Source organism: Sminthopsis crassicaudata, chromosome 1 (assembly GCF_048593235.1).
Source record: "Sminthopsis crassicaudata isolate SCR6 chromosome 1, ASM4859323v1, whole genome shotgun sequence".
Classification (NCBI taxonomy): domain Eukaryota; kingdom Metazoa; phylum Chordata; class Mammalia; order Dasyuromorphia; family Dasyuridae; genus Sminthopsis; species Sminthopsis crassicaudata.
Window position 1 is genome coordinate 533,625,810 of NC_133617.1, and position 22,070 is coordinate 533,647,879.

At 31.5% G+C, this 22,070-nt stretch overlaps 1 protein-coding gene across 14 annotated transcripts in view; it reads left to right on the forward strand.

Annotated features, from left to right (window-relative positions):
* Positions 1-22,070, forward strand: part of PAM (peptidylglycine alpha-amidating monooxygenase) — a 344,584-nt gene that overhangs the window by 1,962 nt on the left and 320,552 nt on the right. For 9 of the 14 annotated variants that reach the window (XM_074281870.1, XM_074281880.1, XM_074281881.1 and 6 more), the window contains exon 2: positions 10,329-10,521. The exons of 4 other annotated variants lie outside the window; for them this stretch is intronic. The gene's annotated coding sequence lies outside the window, so the exon portion shown is untranslated. The remainder of the gene's footprint in view (positions 1-10,328; positions 10,522-22,070) is intronic. One more of the 14 variants, XM_074281871.1, reaches the window with a different exon arrangement.

Sequence of the window (22,070 nt, forward strand, 5' to 3'; positions counted from 1 at the left end):
CATCATTTTCTGGTTTTCACGATGTTCAGTATTTGCCTTTGAAAAGAGAAAAAAAAAAAAAAGATATTGCAGTGTGTGTGTGTGTGTGTGTGTGTGTGTGTGTAACTACCTACGGGGATATAGGATCAACAGATCTAAAATTGAAACCTTTCCATAAACATTTTTTCAGTCTTTTGCATAGTTGATTAATCCTAATAAACAATAGTGATTTTAAAAGAAGGTCATGGGCCTTTTTGTGAGTCTTTTTGAAGACAGTCAATCTGATTAAAGTAAGGATGAAAATTGGTATAAATCTTTCTTGAAAACAATGCCTATGAAACCAACATGATAAAAAAGAAAGATTTGAACCAATAATTTAAATGTATCTAGACCTTTGTTTCCTCATTTATAGAATGTGGGGGGGGCATAGTTTAACTGATGCCTTAATTTTTAGAATTCTGGCAATTTGAACTATCTGCTAAGTATCTCTCAATAGTGTTTATTAGTCCTAGGCACTCTACCCAGCCCTTAAGGACTTAAAGAAAAAGTAAAAACACTCTCTCCTCAAGGAGCTTATGTACTTAGATGGGAAACAAATATAAAAAAAGATACATGCAAGATGTATACAGAGAGAAGGAAAATAACCTTAAGGGCAAGATACTAGTAATTGGGGAATGGGGGGAACAGAAAAGACTTTCTGCAAAAGTTGGTTTTTGAGCTGAACCCTACCTAACGGAAACCCAGGTTTCTAACAGATTGAGTGGAAGATAGAGAGCAGCAATCCTTTGTAAATGCATAGTGATTGGAAGGAGGGGAGGAAGGAGGCAATGCTGTTATGACTGAAACCTTGAGTATATGGAGGAGAGTAATGTTTTCTTAGGACATTATCTTTCAAGGCCTGGTTAGGATTTAATGTTCTTTAGTAATATTAATTTTATTTCTACTCTCCTAAAATCCCTCTTCATGCTTAGGCGTAAAAAGCTAGGACCTTCTGAATGTACTTGGAATTTTTTGAGGCTTATGTACCATGTTAGACAAAAATACAGTTTAGAATAAATTCATTACTGCAGCTAAGTGGGTTAAAGGGTGGCCTGAGAGATTTAATGTTGATGTAATATTGGGGTTGTTTTTTTTTTTTCTCCTTGAATTTGTTTCCTATTTAGGAAATTAGTATCAAAATATTTGCTACTTCCTTTCCTCTTGGAACTTGCAAGGTTAATAGAATATTGAGCCCAAAAACTTCTTTCATAGTGTAAAGAATTAAGAGCTTTCTAAATTTTCGATCTTTCAGGCTATTAATGCTCGATTTTCTGAAGAATATTCTAGAAGTTTGAAAGAATTCTTCAGATGAAGGTTTCTAGAGGCAGCCATCAAATCTCTTGAATTTTTTTTTCTTTTTTATAATTATGAAGTTGTCTGACAAGTATAAAAAAATCAATATTTTCTTTTAAAAAGACCAGAAAACACAAATTTCATGTGAAACTGGAAAATATTATATTTGAAGTTAGAAAACCAATTTGTACAACTTTTTTTTTAAGTATATTTTAAATTTAACAAGGTAATTTCAATACTGCTTTGCTTGTTTGTGTTCCTCTATGAAATACTTTCTTTTCTTTTCTGTGCATTTCAAATTGTTTCAGCAATATTATTTTATTTCTCCTTGAGGGGGATATCATAATTATTACTCCCTTTCCCCATAATTCCCTCTTCTCCAAAGGGAATAAAAAGAGACCTTTTGAAATAAATCTGTATTTTTAAACAAATCTAAGTATTGGCTGAAAATGCATGTTTGAAAATATGTGTTTCATTTTAAATGTCTAGTCCACCACCTTTCTGTCAAGCAGTGGAAAATACTCAGAGACAAGTGGAGTCTACAACTTTGTGGATTTAAAAGGAGCAAAAAACCCCAAGACATCTCAACTTTCCAGAATTCTGTTTTGCAACCAGCATAGTATATATATATATATATATATATATATATATATACATATATGCCTCAAAGTGTGAAGGGAGCAGAGGCTCTCTCTTAGAATTCTAGTGCTAAGAGTTTCCTAGCTAATTCATCATAAGTACCCCTCAGTTTAAGGGTAGGATGAATGCTATATGAGAACTTGTAAGATATGTCTTTGAGATATTGAAAGATGGGGGAAATTGTGTATGTTTTTGTTACAGCATTGAAATAAATATAACTTTGGTAAAGAAAATCTGATATTAATTGGTTAAATGGTGTTAGTAGCTCCCTTATAAATGGAAAGAATAATATCCAGTTAATATCAGAGAAAAGAGTATCCCAATGTTCCCAGTGGATTTGTAAGGTTTGGGCTTTGGAGCAAAAAAGCAGAAAATAGTCATAGTACAGTATATATTCTTCTTTTGGTTCTGCCCACTTCACTCTGAACCAGTTTCATGCATATTTTCCCAGGTTTCCTAAAATTCCTTCTGTCATTTATTATGAAATAATATTTTTTCTCTTATGTTTCTAAATTTTATTTGTCTAAATATTACCTAATTCAAGGACACACTTTTTATTTTTGAAGTTCTTTTCTATTATAAAAGAGCTGCTATAAACATTTTTGAGCATCTTTCCCTCTTTGATATCTCTGGGATATAGAACTAATAGAGCTAATGACTTTTTGGTGCAGTTCAAAATTGCTTTCTAGGTAGCTGGACTAATTTGCAGCTTCTCCAATTGTCATTTCCCCTTTTTTGTCACTTTTGACGACCTGATTGGTGTGATGTGGAACCCTGGAATTGTTTTAGTTTGCATTTCTCTTATTATTAAGGATTTTGAACACTTTTGCACATGGTTTTTGATAGCTTGCATTTTTTTAAAGCAATACTTATACTAATTCCTTTAGGAATTTGCCCTTAGTCTCATATATTTCTATCAGTTCCTTATATATCTTTGGTAACAAACCTGTACCCAGAGAAACTTGATGCAATTTTTTTTCCCTCATAGGTAAGTTTTCCCACCTAAGTGTTGATTTTGTTTGTGCAAGAAATCTATCCATTTTGTCCTCTTGAATCTTTGGATGAGAATTCTACATCAATGATTGTGAAAGGGTATCTTTCTTGCTACTCTAATTTGTTTAATACATGATCTTTTATATCTAGATCATGTAACCATTTAGGGCTTATAGTGCTTTACAGTATGAGCTATTGTTCTAAATCTAATTTCTGTCCTACTGTCTTCTAGTTTTCCCAACTATTTTTGTCAACTCACCATGAATACTTAAATCAATTGTTGGAGTCTTTGGGTAAATCAAACATTATGCTACTAATTTCATTGCTTCTGGAACTTATATATATTTAGTCTGTTTCATTGATCAACTTTTTAACCACTTGGTTAAGATGATACTGCTTTGCAGTATAACCTCAAATTTGATACTGCTACAATCCTTTCTCATTTTTTTTGGTACTTTTCCCCTTCAATTATTGACACTTTCTTGCTCCAGGTAAATTTGAACCTTTGGTAGTTTTATTGTTGTGTCATTGAGTCCTTAAGTTAATTTAGGTAGCATTATCAGTTTTATTATATAAGATTTACCTTTTTATTATATCCAATCTAATTCTATTCCCTGAATTTTGCACATACAGCAGACATGAAGAAGTTTAACTCGTACAATTATTTAATGGAAGAACTGGAAGTAGAAATAAGATTTGAATACAATTCCATATACCTTTCTTTACAAAGTTCTACCTTTTATCAACCATAACAGATTTTTTTCACAGCTATCTGCCTTGCTTCTATACCTCAGGAGACTTCTGGAATGTAACTGTCTTGTTAGTCCAATTTTACTCAGTTGCAATTAATGCAAGCTAATTAAAATATTAGCTAAAGAAAAATAAGAGGTAGGCATATCCCTGAAAAATGAGAATTTTCAACAGCTCAATCTCAAGAGAAAATGAACATGCAATACATTCCAGTGTTCACTATTAATGACTGCAAAATTGTCTATTCCATAGATCTCTTTTTGTTTGAACTGCCAAGAGTTGACCAAAGATTGTCAGTATAGGGAAAGGTGCACTGAATTTTGAGTCAGGATAATTAGATTAAAATCTTGACTGTGTCATCCACTTAGCAATTGTGTGAGACCTTTCAGAGTTTCACTTTACTCAATTGTTTTAAAAAAAATGCTTGTACTCCAAATTTTACAGGATTATTGTGGAGATCAAATGGGAAAGTTGCATTTACATATAGGTTATTTATCATTTTCATATCTGCTTTTTTCAGTAATTTAATAGAAATGTTTTTTAATATGAATCATATAATAGCAGAGTTGAAAGGGACCATAGAGATCAACTTGACCAGCGGTTCTCAAACTTTTGGTCCCAGAATACTTTCATTGTTTTTAAAATTATTGAGAAATACAAAGGGCTTTTGCTTATGCTAATATAGCAATTGGTATTAAAATTAGAAACATTTAAAATATTTATTAAGTCATTAGACTAACAAATTCATTACATGTTAATAGAATAACATTTTTGTGAAAAATAACCATATTTTTCAAAACAAAAACAGTGAGAAGAGTCGCAAATTTTGGCAAAGCTCTTTAATGTTTAGCTTAATGGAAAAGAGTTGAATTCTCATTTTTGTTTCTCCCTATTACCTATTTTACAGAAAAGAAAACTGAATTCCAGAGAAGTTAGATGATTTTCCCAAAGTTATATAATGACTGACAGTTAGGATTTACACATATGGAGTAATAAACTGTACCCAAGTTCTTTTTAGTTGCCTATATTACAAGGCAAGGATTGTGGCGTTCTGTGGTTACAATCATTTTGAAAAGACTTTTGACATATACAGAAAATTTTAAATGAAAGTGACATTAAAACAAATATCTTTCACCATTATGAAATGCCTCTCTTCATTCTCTTGTGAAAATAAATGAACCTGACACATCAACCACACTATTTAGGTACAAGGCATGTCAAACTAACTAGAAATTGCATTACAAATTTGATCTTTTCTGTCAATTTTTAAAGATATCTATAACACAAGACAATGTTTGGGAGGCATTTGACCAAGTCAGTAGGACTTAAGGGTGCTAATTTGAAAAAGATTAATGTGTTGTGATTTGGATTGGGGAGAGGGGGTAAATGTAATATGAACATAGTGTACTGTAGATACAAAGACAAAAAATGTATCTCAATTAAACAGTTAACATCAATTAATTTTTCTTTGAATACACACACACACACACACACACACACACACACACAGTATCCCCCTTGAATGAAGGCATATTTTCACAGCCATGGTACCCTTAGGGAGATTGAACCTAAACTTAAAGTTGTGATAAGCAATCATTTGTTCTCTACATTAACTTCTGGGCTGGATCAATCAATTCCTTGTTTATGGGACCTAGTATTCCAAATACCTTTTAGAGGAACTAAAATATAGATGACACCATGTGCTAATAGCCTCATCATAGCCAGGTGAGACAGAAGAACCAAGGCCCTTTCCTCACTTTGAGGATCATAGGAGTTTTTGCTTTGCTTTTTACCAGGAAAGAGGAGGAATTTTTGTCCAAGCTTTTTGTTTGCATGCTCAATTTTGGCTCAATAGCCAATTAAAAGACTTCTTGTACCATTTATTAAACTGACAGGAAATAAATATATATGCACGATCTGAAACAGGGAGGGAAAGAGGCCCTCCATCACATCACTCATTTTTAGAAGGCTTATAAAGCCTTTGCATGGGTTGATGATAGACAGATTATATTTCATATGCTCTACCAATAAGGCTTCATTGGCCATTTCCCATTATTGTACATATAGACATGAGAATGTTATATTAAGGTTGTTGTAATAGTGAATTCTCATCCTGTTTATGTCTTTTTAGCATCTATTTTTCCATCCCTTCTATTTCCCCTTTGTCCCTTACCCCTTTTCTTTGGAGTAAACACAAAATAAAATGACCTCTTATTTATTTTATATTTTTGTAATTATAAAGGGAATTATAAGCTTTTATAAAGTTTTAGACTGTTTCTAAGTATATTCCAAGTGGATAGAGATGGAAGAATGTGTTTGATCATCCCAAGCTCTAGTATAGTAGAATGATAAATGATTTTTGAATTAGTATCCTTTGGTTTAATTTCAAACTAAATTTAAGCAAGTCCTTAATCTTCCTATACCTCAGATTGTTCATCTGTAAAATGGGAAATTACATTTGGAAGGTACCATAGACATAATCTAGACCATCCTATTAAGATACTTGGTTAAGGTCGCATAGGAAGTCAATAGTTGAGCTGGACTTGGAGTTAAAAGTCTCTGACTTCCAATTCATCTTATACTACAACATTGTACAACCTTCTCAGATTTGTTGTCAAGATCCAATAAGACAGTAAATAATTGAAGAATACATTGTAAGTTATGAAGTACATTATAAATGCTACCTATCTTATAATCATTATAATTCTATTGACTATATGGAATCTACTGTGATTTGGTGTTAGGGTCACAAGCAGATCTTAAATATGGAAGCTAATGACAACATGAGAGCCCTGTCATAGGCTAATAGAAAGAGGATCTAAAAAGAGCATCATACATATTCCCATTTGGAGATTAGCAGAATCCAGTGTAAATGTAGCATCTGAAGCATTATATACATGATGACTAGGAGCCCTGGATTTACCACAGAGGCTATATTAAGCTTCTAAAACTATTTCCCCAGCTTTATCTTACACATAATTCTTAACCTTAAAAGAGAAAGGAAGAAAACCAACAGTGACACTCTGTAATACAGCCACTTTATCAGCATTGAAACAATGATTGCTGTAATACAGCTGTGCACAGTTGGCCTTGCACAAAAGATGAACAACAAGAGAAAATCCAAATAGTTATTGTATGGTGAGAATCAGAGGGCAACTGTCCATGAAGAGAGAGAAAAGAAGCAAACAGAAGAAATATGGTAAAGATATCAAATTTAATTTTTAAAAAAATTAATAGAATTAATGCTGTGAAATGGCAGAAGTAAATAGATATACTATGGTAAGTGGGTATGGTGTAGCTCATTTTGAGAAAAGATACTCATCATGGATAGCCTTAGGGATGCAAAGAAGCAAGCTACTCTTGAAAACAGCAGCAGTAGCCATAAACAAGGGGCAGTTTTCATATGCATAAAGTATGGAGTTAACTACTGGTTATGTTGCAACTGTTGAACAACCCTTTAAAAATATACATATACATATATGTATATGTATGTATATGTATGTATGTGTATATATACATATACACATATATACATATGTATATATAATGCATTAAAATAAGTAGTGAAGTTTTGAAAGGCTAGGATTACTCACTTTGCAAGTTTTTTGGTTTTTTAAAATCCTTTAGATAAATTTTAGATATTGAATTTACCTAGTTCAGAGTGAATTAGCCTAAAAATTAATGATTTAACTTTTTTGCCCAGAATATATATATTCTTTGATATAGAATAATCTCATGTTGTTGTTTTTTTCAATTTAGAGTTTTTAGGAGTTTCCTGCAGGTATTGGAAGGTTGAATAACTATATAGGTATCAAAAAGTCAGAATATCTAGGATTTCAGTTTTCCTGATTCTGAAAATGATTCTCAAACCAACATGCCATATTTTTCTTTCTTTATTTTTAGATTATATTGTAGAACTCTGTGTAGTAGAAAGATGCAGACTTAGGGTCATTACAAAACTCCTTTTAGACTTCCTTAATCCAAATTGAAATTTGAAGGGCATTTCCTTCCCCTCTCTACCCTGCCCCCTGCCTGAGTTCCTTATTTCAAACTAGAATGATTTGAGGTTCAGATTTGGACAGACATATCACCTAGTCATCATTTTCCCACTCATCAGAAGCATTTTCTTCAGTGTTATATGTTCATTCTTTCATTCTTCAAATTGTTGATGTAGCACCTTTGTCTCCCACTGACATTATTCTACTGTTTTTATGTTTTTCAATTACCTTTAAGTAGAGGAGAGAAAGAAAAAGCTGTTATAAATAATAAATATACATAGTAAAGTATGTTAAAATATTACAGAGAACTCTTCTTTTATTCTTATTTTCTTTACTTTGTTTATTTGAATTATCTACTTCAAAACATCAAAACATAAGTAATAAAATTAAATCCCTGAATGTTGTATCTTTTAATATAAAAGATAGAGCACTGCAGGGCAGTGAGGGTGAAGTGGAAGGTACAGTATATATATATATATATATATATATATATATATATATATATATATATATATATATATATATATATACCCACACACATTACAAAGTGGGAAAGATAGAGAAAGAAAATCTGATCTCCCATGCTGTGTGGGATCTGAGGGTGAAAGTATGTGTGTACATATGTATGTAGGAATAATGAAGAGGATAGGCACATAGTGGAGTGGGAAGAAATGTACCAACCAGTCAGTCAATAAACATTCATTAAGCATCATATATATGTAGGAATATCTAATCACTGATGATACAAAGAAATATTCTTTGTACTAAAAGAGCTCACAATCTAATGTAGGGGGAGACTATGCTAATAATTATGTACAAACAAGATAAATAAATACACCCCTATGATAAATTGAAGATAAATTGCTAGAAGGAAAGCAATAGCATTAAGGGGAATTGGGAATAGCCATTTGTAGATTTGCCATTAGGACTTTGTGCTTCTAAGTCAGAGAAATGAGGAAGGAATTTGGAGAAAGATATTTGGGGAAAGGGTAGAATTTCAAAAGTAAGGAAGTAGTTGGGGAATTAGGTGAGAATCATGATAAAAATCTACATCCATCTATATATATATATGCATATATATATATCCACATTATATATAAATATGTTCTAATTATAAAATATAAATTAGAAAATTATCAACAAACATGAAGTTATTTATACACAAAGAAATCCAGAAAATGGCAATTATACATAAAACCAATGTACTACATATAGCTTGTTCCTTTTTACCACATGTTAATGTTCACATTGTCCTGCATGTTTATATATATATATATATCCCTACACTTTCTTCTGGCATCCTCTGTGTAGCTTTTAAGTTTCATAGATAGGGGCAGCTAGGGGTGGCGTAGTGGATAGAGCACTAGCCTTGAATTCAGGAGGACTTGGATTCAAATCTGGTCTCAGACACTTAATACTTCCTAGCTGTGTGATCCTGGGCAAGTCACTTAACCCCAGCCTCAGGGGGGGAAAAAGTTTCATAGATGTTTTTTTATTTTCCTTTATTCTCTTTTCTCCTTTGGTTGGTATCCCCATTATTATCCTCAATATATCACTCAATCTTTCTCCCTTTCTCTTTCTTCCCTTCTCATCTCTTCCTCTCTCCCAAGTTGGGCCTGCCTGAGATCAATATCCTGGTAGTTTATATTTAATCTTGGAACAAAATAAGACCTCTTTAGATCATTCGATGTTTAATTTATCTATAGCAGAAAGATATTCAGCAAAGATATTCTTCAATGAGGATACCACATTGATTCACCTAAGAACAGCTTCCCAAGTTTGGTCATACTTTTTGTTCATGGTTAGAAGTCACAGAGAGGGAGCTGGAGCTCCCTGTAGTCTTTTACTTTAGGGGAGCTAGCCTAGCCAATATGACAAGGTCTCTCCAAATATTGCTACAATCATATGTCCCAACTCTTGTCCCACAAATAAGAACCTTCCCTTGTTTTTTTAAAAAAAGGTTAATAAAACAAAACAAATTTGAGTTGCAGTGGTTGTATTTGGAAATGTATGTCTCCCTGTGTAACTGTGATCTATCACTTCTGGAACAAGAAGTAAAAGTCATACTTGTTCATCTTAAGTATTCTAAATTCATAACTGGCTATTGCATTGATAAGAGTTCTCAACTCTGTCAGAATTATTTTCTCTTACATTGCCATGATAATTGTATTTATAATTTACCTTCTGCTCATTTTTCTATGCGAGTTCATACACGATGACACATTTTTCTGAATCTTTCTCTTTTATAAATTCTAATACCACAGTTATAATACTCTTATATTGATGTGGGCAGTTTGGTGGCACAGGGGATAAAGTGCTCAGTCTCCAGGCAGGAAGTCATCTTTCTCAGTTCAAATCTGGTCTCAGACTTTTAAGAACTGTGTGACCTTAGACAAGTAACTTAACCTTATATGCTTCAATTTCCTCAACTGCAAAATGAGCTGGAGAAATGACAAACCTCTACAATATCTGGGCCAAGAAAATCCCAAATGCCTCTTGAAGAATCAGACAAAAGTGAAATGATTGAACAACAACAACAAAAAAATCATATTGCTATGTAGTTTGCTCAGCCATTTCCTACTGTGTGTGCTTTTTTACTAAAAGCAATTTTAAATGATTGAATTTCTTTGTTATCAGCAGGGAAGAAAAATCTGGCACTTAAATTTATGGAGTGGATCCTGGATTCAAAGCAAATTTGTTGAACTCTGATCTACTTACTTTCAAATCCCTCTTTTTACACATGAAGAAATTGATCCTTAGTGATTGCAATACTCTATTAAGGCCACACTGCTACTGAGGAGCAAACCTGGAAATCTAAATTAAGAGAAAGGTATGTGATATAGTAGTTAGAGTTTGAGACTTGGAAGCAATAAAGTCTCAGTTCAAATCCACCATTAGACCTTTGACCAGTAATTGTATTTGTATTAGTTTTCTCATTTGTAAAACGGGAATATCAACAGTAATTTCAGGTTTGTATTGAGGATTAAATGAATAATAATTGTAAAGGGCTTAATATAGTGCCTGACACACCATAAGTGCAGTATCAATATTAGCCATGTTTTTTTTTCCTATACCATTTGGTAGTACAAATATATGATATCCTTATTCTTTTTTATTTGCTAGGAATGCTGATACTCTTTAGCATCTTCTAAATATTAGTACCTTAGCACCAAGTTTTGATTGCCTCTCCTTAGTTAAGTTTCTGTTTTCCACAGACCATGTGTATTAAAAATTTATTTGTTATTTTTTTTTATAAATGGGCATAAAGTCACACCTAAAGGAAATTTTATAGGAAGAAATTTGTTCAAATATATTTATTAGAAATTGGATACTTGATTGCTCTTTTTTCCTGAAAAGGAAGCTACACTATTAGTAACTTGTAACATTGGGAAAAGCAGTACCCTGCACTATTCTCTTTAATTGTATCAGAGTCATTAATTTGTCTCATTATTATTCCATTAATGTATTCACTAAAGAAAAAGAATCTATACAGTTAATTAAAAAAGCTCTACTATCCTAATTTTTTTTTTGTTGTTTGTTTGTCTTAAGAAATGATAGACTACATTTCAGACTGCTACTATAATGCTAGTGTTACTAAGAAAATGTCATTTTGGTTTAGGTTTTAACCTCAATAATATTACTATAAATATTTTAAAATAACAAGTGTTTCCTTAGCAGTTCAGGAGGCTTAAATTTATATTTTGGATATTTGTAGATTGTGTTTTCTTTCTTGAATCTTAAAACTCACGATACATTAGTGTTTTCCCCTTTAAACAGAAGTATCAGAAGGATGAACATTGATTTATCTTCTTTCTTTTCTCTCTTCCTCACTCCCTCTTTCCACTCCCCCCTCCATCTTTTCCCTCTCTTTCTTCCCCCCTCTGTTTCTTTCTTCCCTCTTTCCCTTCCATCCTTCTGTTTTTCCTTCCTTATTTCCTTCCTTCCATAAATTTCTTATTTCCAATGAAAAAACTGCATATCCAATTAAGCTAAACTTTAATAGATTTAAGATTTAAAATCTGCACTAAAACTTTTGGTACATCATATGTATAAGCAGGTTCCCTCTTTTTTTAAAAACTAAAGTGTCAGTGTATAGACATTTTTACCCTTAACATAGTGTGTTTAAAGTGGATTCTGAACAAATGCTAGAAACAATGATAAAATAGATATTAGTTTGTGTAGAAGATGAAGTTCTTCAAATTTATCTATAAACTTTCCCTTTGGGTGGTCTATTTGGACCCTAATGAATGGTCCCATTGAATATTTCAATAGAATATGAAAAATTATAGGTCACTTTTCAGGGAACATTGAGCCACTTATTCTACATTTTCTAATATTATAATGAAGTCATTCATCAAAAATATTTATGAACCATGAAATATATTTTATTTGATTTTTCTCTTCTGACATACAAATATATATATGTAAAACATACATATGTATCAAAACTTATAAGGATTTATGTTTGTTTTAGAACTTTGTATTAACTCTTCTCGTTGAGTGTAACTGAATGTAAAACTGCAGCTGTGTAGGAGGAAAAAAAAAAAAAAAAGAGTAGGATTGTTTTTAAGTCCTGAGGGAACTTTAAACTCCAGGTGGCCATTTTGGATTATATCCACATAAGGCAATTCCTGTAACAATTATAAAATTTAATTTTCAGCTGTCATCTATACTTGATTGTATAAGATGTATAGTAGATTATCTAACAGGTATTTTTTTCAACTATCACTATTGTATAATAAAGACTTTCTAGATGAAACCAAGTTTTTAAGTACATGGTTACATTAGATATTGCGCTTTGTTTTATTTGTTTATTCTGAATTTAACACATGCACAAAAATACTTCCACATACAAAGGGCAGAAAATAATAAAATCATAAAATTATATTGTGTATCATTTTCTTTAAAATATATGTGTGTGTTTTTCTCTCATTTCTTTTCTGTTATTCCTTTTGATCATTTATCTTTTGGGAAATTACTATTTTCCTAATGGAAGTAACTCTTTAATTAATGACATTGACTTTCTAAATATTAAAAAATGAATACGGGGGCAGCTAGAAGGTACAAGTGGTTAAAGCACCACCCCTGAAGTCAGGAGGACCCGAGTTCAAATATGGCTTCAGACACTTAACACTTCCTGGCTGTGTGACCCTGGGCAAGTCACTTAACCCCAATTGCCTTAATAATTATTGTCAGTCATAGTAAGATTATTTAAGAAAAAAGAGATTTGAAATAAGGAGAATGTGAAAAGCTTGTAGGGAAAAAGAAATTAATGTTTACTGAGCTCATGGCCACAGTTCTGTTCATTTTCAAGTTAAAAATTGTGATGTATAGATATCACAACATGTATACATGTATATATATATATATATATATATACACATATGTATATATACATCTATATTTTAACCTAATTTAGTGTGTAAGAATCACATTATCAAGTGGGAAATTACATATTAGCAAGGCTTCCAAGTAGATTTATAATATCTGCAAGTCAGAGACAACTTAGGTAGCTATACCTAAATAAATATAAATTACAAATTTATTGTTAGTTTCAAAAATAGAACTTGTTTAGTACTCTCATTATAACTTATGTTTACATAAGTATAAAATAGGTGGACATTAGTGTGAGGGAGATTTGCATCCTACCTAGTTTATTCTCATCACATCCTTGATGGCCTTGTTTTCTATTGTGATTCTGTAGTATACATATTTTACATTGGGGTTGGAGTTTTGGAAGAAAGCTTTGAGTGAATTTACATAAGACTTTCTTTTTTTATATTCTTGGTTGAATGATGTATAATATCTGAGGTCTCTCTTGATTCTAAAACCTGTGATCCTATGAACATCTGTGGGCTTCTGTGGGAGTAATGGAATGATGAGAGACAAAGAATTACCTTGGAAAGAAATTTATGTAAGAATTGAGAGGCTTAGGTTCTACAGCTCTACAATAACTAGCTCTGTCACTTAACTTGCAAAGACATCCATTTCCTCATTTTTAAAATGAGGGGGCTGTAATAAATGCTAATGTCTCTTTCAGTTCTAATAGGCTATGATTTTATAACTATGAGGAGATAGATGGGAGTAAATATAAGTATAAGTAGAGGTTAAGACATTTCTAACTATATAGTGAATACTGTATTTCTGTAAACTGAAAGGTAATTTAAACTTATCTACCAGGTCAATTTAGGTAATCTTTAAAACTTTCCATATTCCTTTATTTTCATTTCTCTGGCTCCTAAAAGGTAAGATTATTTTTTACTGAATTTCCTTATTTGTCTGTTTTGGGTAACATTAATGACATTTTTTGAAAAGAAAAATTTGGGGATTAAATAACTAAGAAATATTGGTCTGAGTAATGTTTGTTTTAAATTTCACTTTGAAAAAAATGAAATTTTGGTGCTAGGGTTTTTAGAGTCACATACTATTAGAGCTCATATTTAGTCTATTCTCTATCTTCTCCTCCCCCAAATTTTACAGATTAAAAAATGAGCACTAGAGAAAATATTGTTTTTCTAAAGTCCTATGGCAAGGTAAAGATGGAGATAAAATTAGAATCCAGGCATCTTAATTGCTAATCTAGCATTCCCTTTATTATACCACATTGGTTTGAAATACAGTCTATGTTTATAAAATTATCTAGCATTCTATGAGCAATATACAGATGAAACAATTATATTTAGTGGAAAAATAAAGATGGAATAATATTTTTCCTTTAATTTTTATTCATACAATTACTGAGAGAAGTAAGTATGACCATTACTTTATAGCATCAACCTAGAAGTACTTTAAAATCAAAAATACTTTTAGGCTGATGAAAATTATAATTTATTTTGTCATAGATCTGCAAGAACCTTAGAGGTCCAATTCTCATTTTATAGATTTAAGAAATTGAAATTGAATGTTGAATTACTTTGCTAACAAGGGGAGAAGGATGAGGGAAAGGGAGGGAAAAATTTTGGATCACAAGATTTGGCAAGGTTGGATGTTGAAAATTCTCTTTGCATATATCTTGAAAATTAAAGAAAAACTATTGTTTAAAAAAGAAACAGGTCACACAGAGTTACACAGCTACTGAGGCAAGATCCAAGCCCAAGCCTTCCCAAATCTAGTTATCTACCCACTGCACCACATTGCCTCTCTGTATTTCTTTGTATTTTGTCATGTTGACATTATTAGAGGTGAATCCTTTGAAAGCAGTGCTGCATTTTATTTTAAAATTTAAAAAAATATTTTCAAATTTTTCCAATAGTTACCAGAGGTGAAATTTTTTCTTAATAAAATGGACATAAGATTTTTTTCATCTTGTGTATATCTGAAGCACAATAAAGCAAAGCTCTCCATCATGGACTTTATTCCTGGACAGTATGAAATATTTAGGATGAAATAAACTAGGATTATAAGATTTTAAATTTATTTGAAACTTAAATACAAAATAAGAGAAAAATTGCTATGTACACAGAATAACATGAGAGGATTCAAAATTAAGGAATAAATTCTCATTAAAAAAAAACCCCATATATAATAAATACTACATATTTTTTCTAAAACTGTCCAGCCTTTTTGTGCTTCCTTTTAGGTTTTCTTTTGTTCTCTATTGTGCACTTCTTACATTTTTCCCCTTTCCCCAAAGAAGGTTACAGTTAAGCATGAAATATATATATATATATGTATATATATATAAAATATACATACATGCAAATTATATATGAATATATACATAAACATATGTATAAATAGTCATTTGTTAGTTTCACTATTACTATAAAAATAATTTAACAAACCTCATAAAGCACTTTGCAAACTTTAAAGCTCTACATAAATGCTAGTTTTTGTTGTCATTATTATTGTTGTTATTATTATTGCAAGATGCATTTGAAATATGGACAACCAGGGGAAAAACTAACAAAGTAACAAAAATCCTCTCATTTCATGAAGATATTTTGAGTGAAAATTGTTTATAAATACAAATTTGAAAATCTATTTATGTATAGTATTTAAAAATCACATGGCACTATGGTACTTCTGAAATCAATCTTAGATATTTGTTGTTGCTGTTGTTGATACAGGCAGAAATGGTTAACTTCTTATTTTACCTTGCCAGTAATATGTGCTGTAGTGCTTTGATTTTGATTCTCTTAATTCTTCTTTTCCACTCAAAACTTTTTTTTTAAAGTATCATTTTCTAATCTGGAGGATTAGTTGCTGACATCTACACAAGGGCTGAGTTACTGTATTCAGTCCCAGTACCATACTGAGGTAAGCAGTTTGGATTGCATTCAGTCCTGAGGGAGCCTGCCTCTAATTAGTAGGGTTAGGCTTCTTGTCCTTACATTCTTTGGCTCTCATTAAAGTCCTCACCCCCATTCCTTGAGACAATTTTATTTATAGCTTACATTTAAGATTTCTCTAAAGAGAAAGGAATGATAATAATGATAAAAGAGTAGTTGGTGAAATGGGTAAATCAGATATACAACAGGTAATTTATTCCTATGCACACAAGAAATGTTAAACATAAAAGAATCACAAAGACATATTTGATGAAAATTAACTTAAAACAGAGTTAAGTAATTAAGCCTTTAATTGCCAGTAGAAACTGCTGAGCAGCGGTTACTTGCATTACTACTAATTATGCTTTTTATATCTTACCTCAGTTTAGCACTGTCCAACAAATACTGTAACTTATCTGCTATTAAAATGTCTAGGACTGAATAGATTCTCCATGGCTGACCTCTCTGATATATAGCCTTCTGCTACCAACAAACTCTAACTCAATGGGATCCAAAGCTCAAACTCTCAGATTTATAAGATTGCTTTCAAACCTAAATGTGACTGTCTCAAGAGTACTTGCTTACCTAAGATCAGAAAGAAAAAAACACGAAAGAAGTAAAGATAGCCAGGAATCCAATTGCCAAGCTTGCTAGTTAAGGTGGTATTATCATTTGGATATCATGAGTAAGATCATCATAATCCTAGAGTGGAAGTTTTGCCTTTTGCATGTCTTCCTGGATTTATGTGACACCTCCTAGAGAGTTGAGAGAAATCCTGGTTGGCAGTTCTCTCTTCTTTAAAAAATATAATAGCACACGTATCCTTGGGGTCTCCAGAAGTTTCTAGGAGAGCTTTGGGAACATTTTCCTTGGGATGGTTGAAATAGGCCAATTCACCCTTGCCACCATTATAAGAAAATATTTTTTAATATTTAACTTTCCTTTGGTCATAGGATTACAAGGTAATATACTTGGTTCACACCTTTAAAGCAATGTCTTTATAAACTCCTTTAAAGGTGTGAACCAAGTATATTACCTTGTAATCCTAACAATAATCACCATAAATGTTGCTGGTATTTGAATTTTAAATGAGTGCATCTTTCCAAATTTCTATATATTAAATTAAATGTAGTAGTTTTGGCAAATGGGATATTAGCTGGAAAGAAAAAGAAAATAGTTTTTTAATTTGTATTAATCTTATTGAAATGATTTCTTAAAATTAGTGGATGTTCAAGATATCCTTTGCTTTGTTTTCTCTTAGTGTTGCAGATACATGCAATATGAAACACACACATTTTTATATTTTACCAATTACCCCTTTAATTTTCATTCCCCTCGTGTGAGCCATTTTTACCTTCTCTAAGTTACAAAAATATTATCCCAATTTTATGAATAAGGAATTAGGCTCAAAGTGGTTAAGTAATTTGCTCTTGTTTATCCAGCTAGCAAATGCCAGAAATATAATTTGAATAGAGGTTTGTTGATTATAACTCTTCAGAAGACAGTAAGAAAATAAGTATAACAGAAAAGTCCAATGAATGGGAAATACTTTCTGCTTACTAGTCAGTCCTCTTCAGTGCAGTCTTCCATCAAGCAGGGAAAGGGGAGCATATGTCTGGATCCACATGCCTTTTCCTCAAGAGGCCACCAGAAATTATCAGGGCACATATGTAATTAGTAGGGGCCCTCTCTCAAGTCATGCTGTCCAGAAGGATGACCATTGTTACACTCACATTTCTATAATACATGATAATTTCTATGGTGTATTTCTTGCATAAATTTGTCTCATATTAGCCATATATTATTTTATATGAATACCATAACAAAAACAGTATTTTGGGAGAGTAGAAGTTATGTAGTGAAACAAAAGTTCTTATTACAACCTTTTTTCATTATTCCAAAAGATTGTAATATTGTTTTTAAAAAGAATTTTCTCAATTTTTCAGTGGTAGAATGTAGGGAAACTTAAATGTCTACCCTTTCTCCTGCCACATCAGTCAGGTATGATTATTGTTGTTATAAGTTCTTCACAAAGTAGCCACCAAAAGCATGGAGAGATGCTGATTTGGTTATTGGGATGAAATAATGGGAAAAATATCCCTTGAAGGCAAGCTTGTAGTACCGACATTCAAAGCAAATCTAAATCCTGGAGTAAGTTCCAGCATTAACATTATTTAAAATATTCTGCCATGGGGTGCCTTTTGATCCAATGACTTTAATAGACTTCTTATGACTCTTCTAGACTATAATACATGCCCTCTCAGAAAGGGACTCTATTTGGACTTTATCCTAATCAACTTCTGAGACAATTTTATTCAGCTATACTACTAGAGAAAAGCCTTATTATATAATTCAATAAGAAAATCCCAGAATATATCTTTTAAGGATTGATATCTTCTTTGGTCTTAAGTTGTTGTTGTTTTGTTTTTTTCTCCCAAATTTTTCAAAGGAGTTAAAAATTTAATAAAATGTTTTGCCCTAATAGAACATGGAAGAATAATTAGCATACAAGAGTGTTTTATTTATTTAGCTAATGGTAAACTTCTTAAGTTTAATCTTATTCCAATGTGTTCATAAATCACAATCTATCAAGCACTTTTGCTTTATTAGTTATAATATAGAATTTAGACAGTACTCATTTATTTTTTTTTTTTCATATATGGCTACTTCAAAAGTCACACTAGACTTTGTATTTTAAAACTCTTATTTTGTCAGACTTATTGAGACATTTTCCAATAAAAGTAAATTGAAAGTTCTTTTTCAGTTAAATTTCCCTAATTGACAATTTTGGAAGATTTTAATACTTGGTAGTAAGAAATTTAAGCCTCAAATTTAAGGTTGTGTATTGAAAATAAGAAATTGATCAATTATTTATTAAGTGGTATAGTGGATAGAGAGCTGGACCTGAAGTGGAAGTTCAAATACAACCTCATATACTTATTAGTTATGTCACTCTAGGTAAGTTTGTTAACTTTTGCCTCAATTTCTTCAAGTGTATAAAATACTACCTACTTACCAGTATTGTTGGGAGGCTCAAATGATATCATAATTGTAAAGCATTTAGCATAGTGTCTGACACACAGTAGATTTTTAATGAATGCTTATTCTCTTTCTTTCCCTTTGCCTTTAAAATTCAAACATATAATTCTGTCATTTTTAAATTGTTTGTTAATATGGTATATTAATGTATTTAAATACTTTTCAAATAAGAAAGTGCCTGTTCAATTTACTTAGGAAGGGTGATATACTCCAGAACTCACTAGTTCTGATTAAGGTAGCAGTGAGTTATTATAGTCTCTCCCTTTAAGAAGAGACTTTAATAACTTTATTATGCCAATGGTGTCTTTAAGTTATAGATTGTGTGAAAGGCATAATAACTCTCCTTCTTACTGAGGGAAACTATATTTCTGTCCTCAAGTGGTTAATAACTCACAGCTGGGGATGTTAAATGCTCATTTACATCTCTATCACATATCCCTCTCTTCAGAACATAGCCTTCATGAGCCTCTTTTTAACATCTTATTAGTCATAGAAAATATACTTAGAATATAGGCCTCTGTATTCTACTTGAATTTTCCTGTGATATGGATTTTTTTTTGATTGAGGGAAGAATATGGTTTCATTTGAAGTATATCCAAATTCATAGTGTGCCATTTCACTATGGAATTCCACCAATACTTTTTATGTGAATAATATATATTAATTATTCAGATAGAAATTTAACAAGATTTTTATATATACTAAGTGTTCACTGGCCTTATAGTTTACTGATAAATATGGTAACTACCTGTGTGGAACAATCTGAAGGATACTACAAAGACTGTTAAAGACGCTTCCTTGTATTATGGCTTTGCTTTTCAATTTGATTCCAAATTCTGACTATTAGAGTCCTGATTTTACAACAAAATTTGTAGCATATGTGGGTCACCTATTAAAATGAACAAATGTCTTAGAAATTTTGATGAGAGTGGGTGTGCCAAGCTAAGGGTCTTTCTCCTCCAGTTTAAAAAGATATTCTTTTGAAAATTTGGATATTTGGCAAGGTAGAGGGCAATTGAGGGGATGAAAAGGGGGATAGGAATATGATAATGAGTCAGGGCACAATGGAGAAATCATGGCAGTGACCAGCCTTGATTGTTGTTTGGGGCCTGATGATTTAGTGATGATGCCTAATATGGAGGACTGGGAAGATACAAGAAAATGAAGAACTCTGAAACAGGATGAGGATTAAGAAAAAGGAACATGATTTGCTGAAAGAAAATTTTGGCCTTGATAGTTTGCTTAAGTTTGGCCTTATCAATGCTTTATAAACCTTAAATTGATGCTTTTAGGACATTTCCAGAATCAAATAATCTTAGAGCTGGAAGGCAACTTAGAGATCATTTAATTTTAAGTCCTCATTTTACAGATGAGAGAATTAAGACTGAGGTTGACTGGCCTCTGGTAATATAGCTTTTTAGTTGCATAGCTTGGCCTAATTAAATCAAAACAGGCTTTAATACTTGATGAATACAGCACAAATATTGCAAAAAATTCTTTGGAAAATATAATTCAGAAGTAAGAAATGAAATAGTCCAAATACCACTAGATTACACAGAGGTCTCTTGCTGTCATAAATGACTTTTTAAAGAAGAGAATAATAAGATTTTTGAAATTATAAGCAATAAATAACAGCACCAAAAAAAGAGAAGAAATTAATTATATTTTAACAAATGGAATATAACTGATTGTTGACTTGGGACTTATTAGAGTAAAAATAGAAATAGATTACTAAGTCAGGAGGCAGAATAAAAATGAATTGATAACATGTTCTGCAGTTGAAGCAACTCCAACTTAATCTATTTAAATAAGATGTTGACACCGAAAACTGATGAAAGATTGATACAAACTATCATCATTTCTTAGATAAATGCAACTGCTGTTAACATTATAACAGGGAAAACAAAAGAAATTATAAATCATTTCAGCTAGCAACCCTTTGATTTACTTGCCAAGAAGAGAAATAGTATATGCAAGAAGAATACTAGTTTTAAATATAAAATTTATTTATGAAACCTTATGGAGAAGAATCATGGAAGAGAACAAGTCATATGACCTCACAAAACAACCAGAAGCAGTGGAAGGAAAAAAACAAACTTATAGAAAATTTGATGAAAAACTCAAATAAACAATGATATCTTAACAGTATTTTAAGGATTCACTTGTACAAAGAATAACAAACATACGAGAGATGGAGATCAGTAAAGATTTTCATGGGTCAAATCAAGTCAATCAGCATTTATTAAGTTCTTACTCATTGCCAGCCACTATGCTAGGCATTGGAGATACAAAGAAAGATAGGGGAAAAATTATTGGTCTCTACTAATTTATTCTCTGTATAATGGGAGAGGGATAAAAGCATGCAAATAATGAAGTCTTTTTTTTTTAACAGCTTACTGTGATCTGTTTGGTTATAAGTGCTCCTCTTATCCATAGAACTGACAAATAGAATTTTCTATGTTCCCTAATTTGCTCATGATATCATCCTTTGTCAAAATCATGTGCCCTTTTTGACCATACCTTGCCATATGGTGTGAAATATCGGTCTATATCTAGTTTCTGTCAAATTGCTTTCCAGTTTTCTCAGCAATTTTTGTCAAATAGTAATTTTTTTTGTCCCCAAAGCTTAGATCTTTGGGTTTATCAGATACTAAATTATGATGATCATGTGCTACTAAGTCTTCTGTACCTAATCTGTTCCACTGATCCATCACTCTGAATTGTAGCCAGCACCAGATCATTTTTATGATTACCGCTTTGTAATATAGTTTGAGATTTGGTATCTTTCTTAACATTTTTTCTCATTTATTCCCTTGATATTCTTGACTTTTTGTTTTTCCAAATGAATTTTGTAACTGTTTTTTTCTCACTATAAGAAAATTTTTGGTAGAAAAAAATCTTAAAAAGAAAATTATTTGTTACATATAAATTATATTAAATAATTACAAAATGAATTTCAGTTACTTTGTAAAGATAGAGACATAAAACTTCATAAAATGTTCAGTTTATACCCGCACAGACACACATACACATGTATGCATGTATATTTAAAGATGTTTATGCAGTCCTC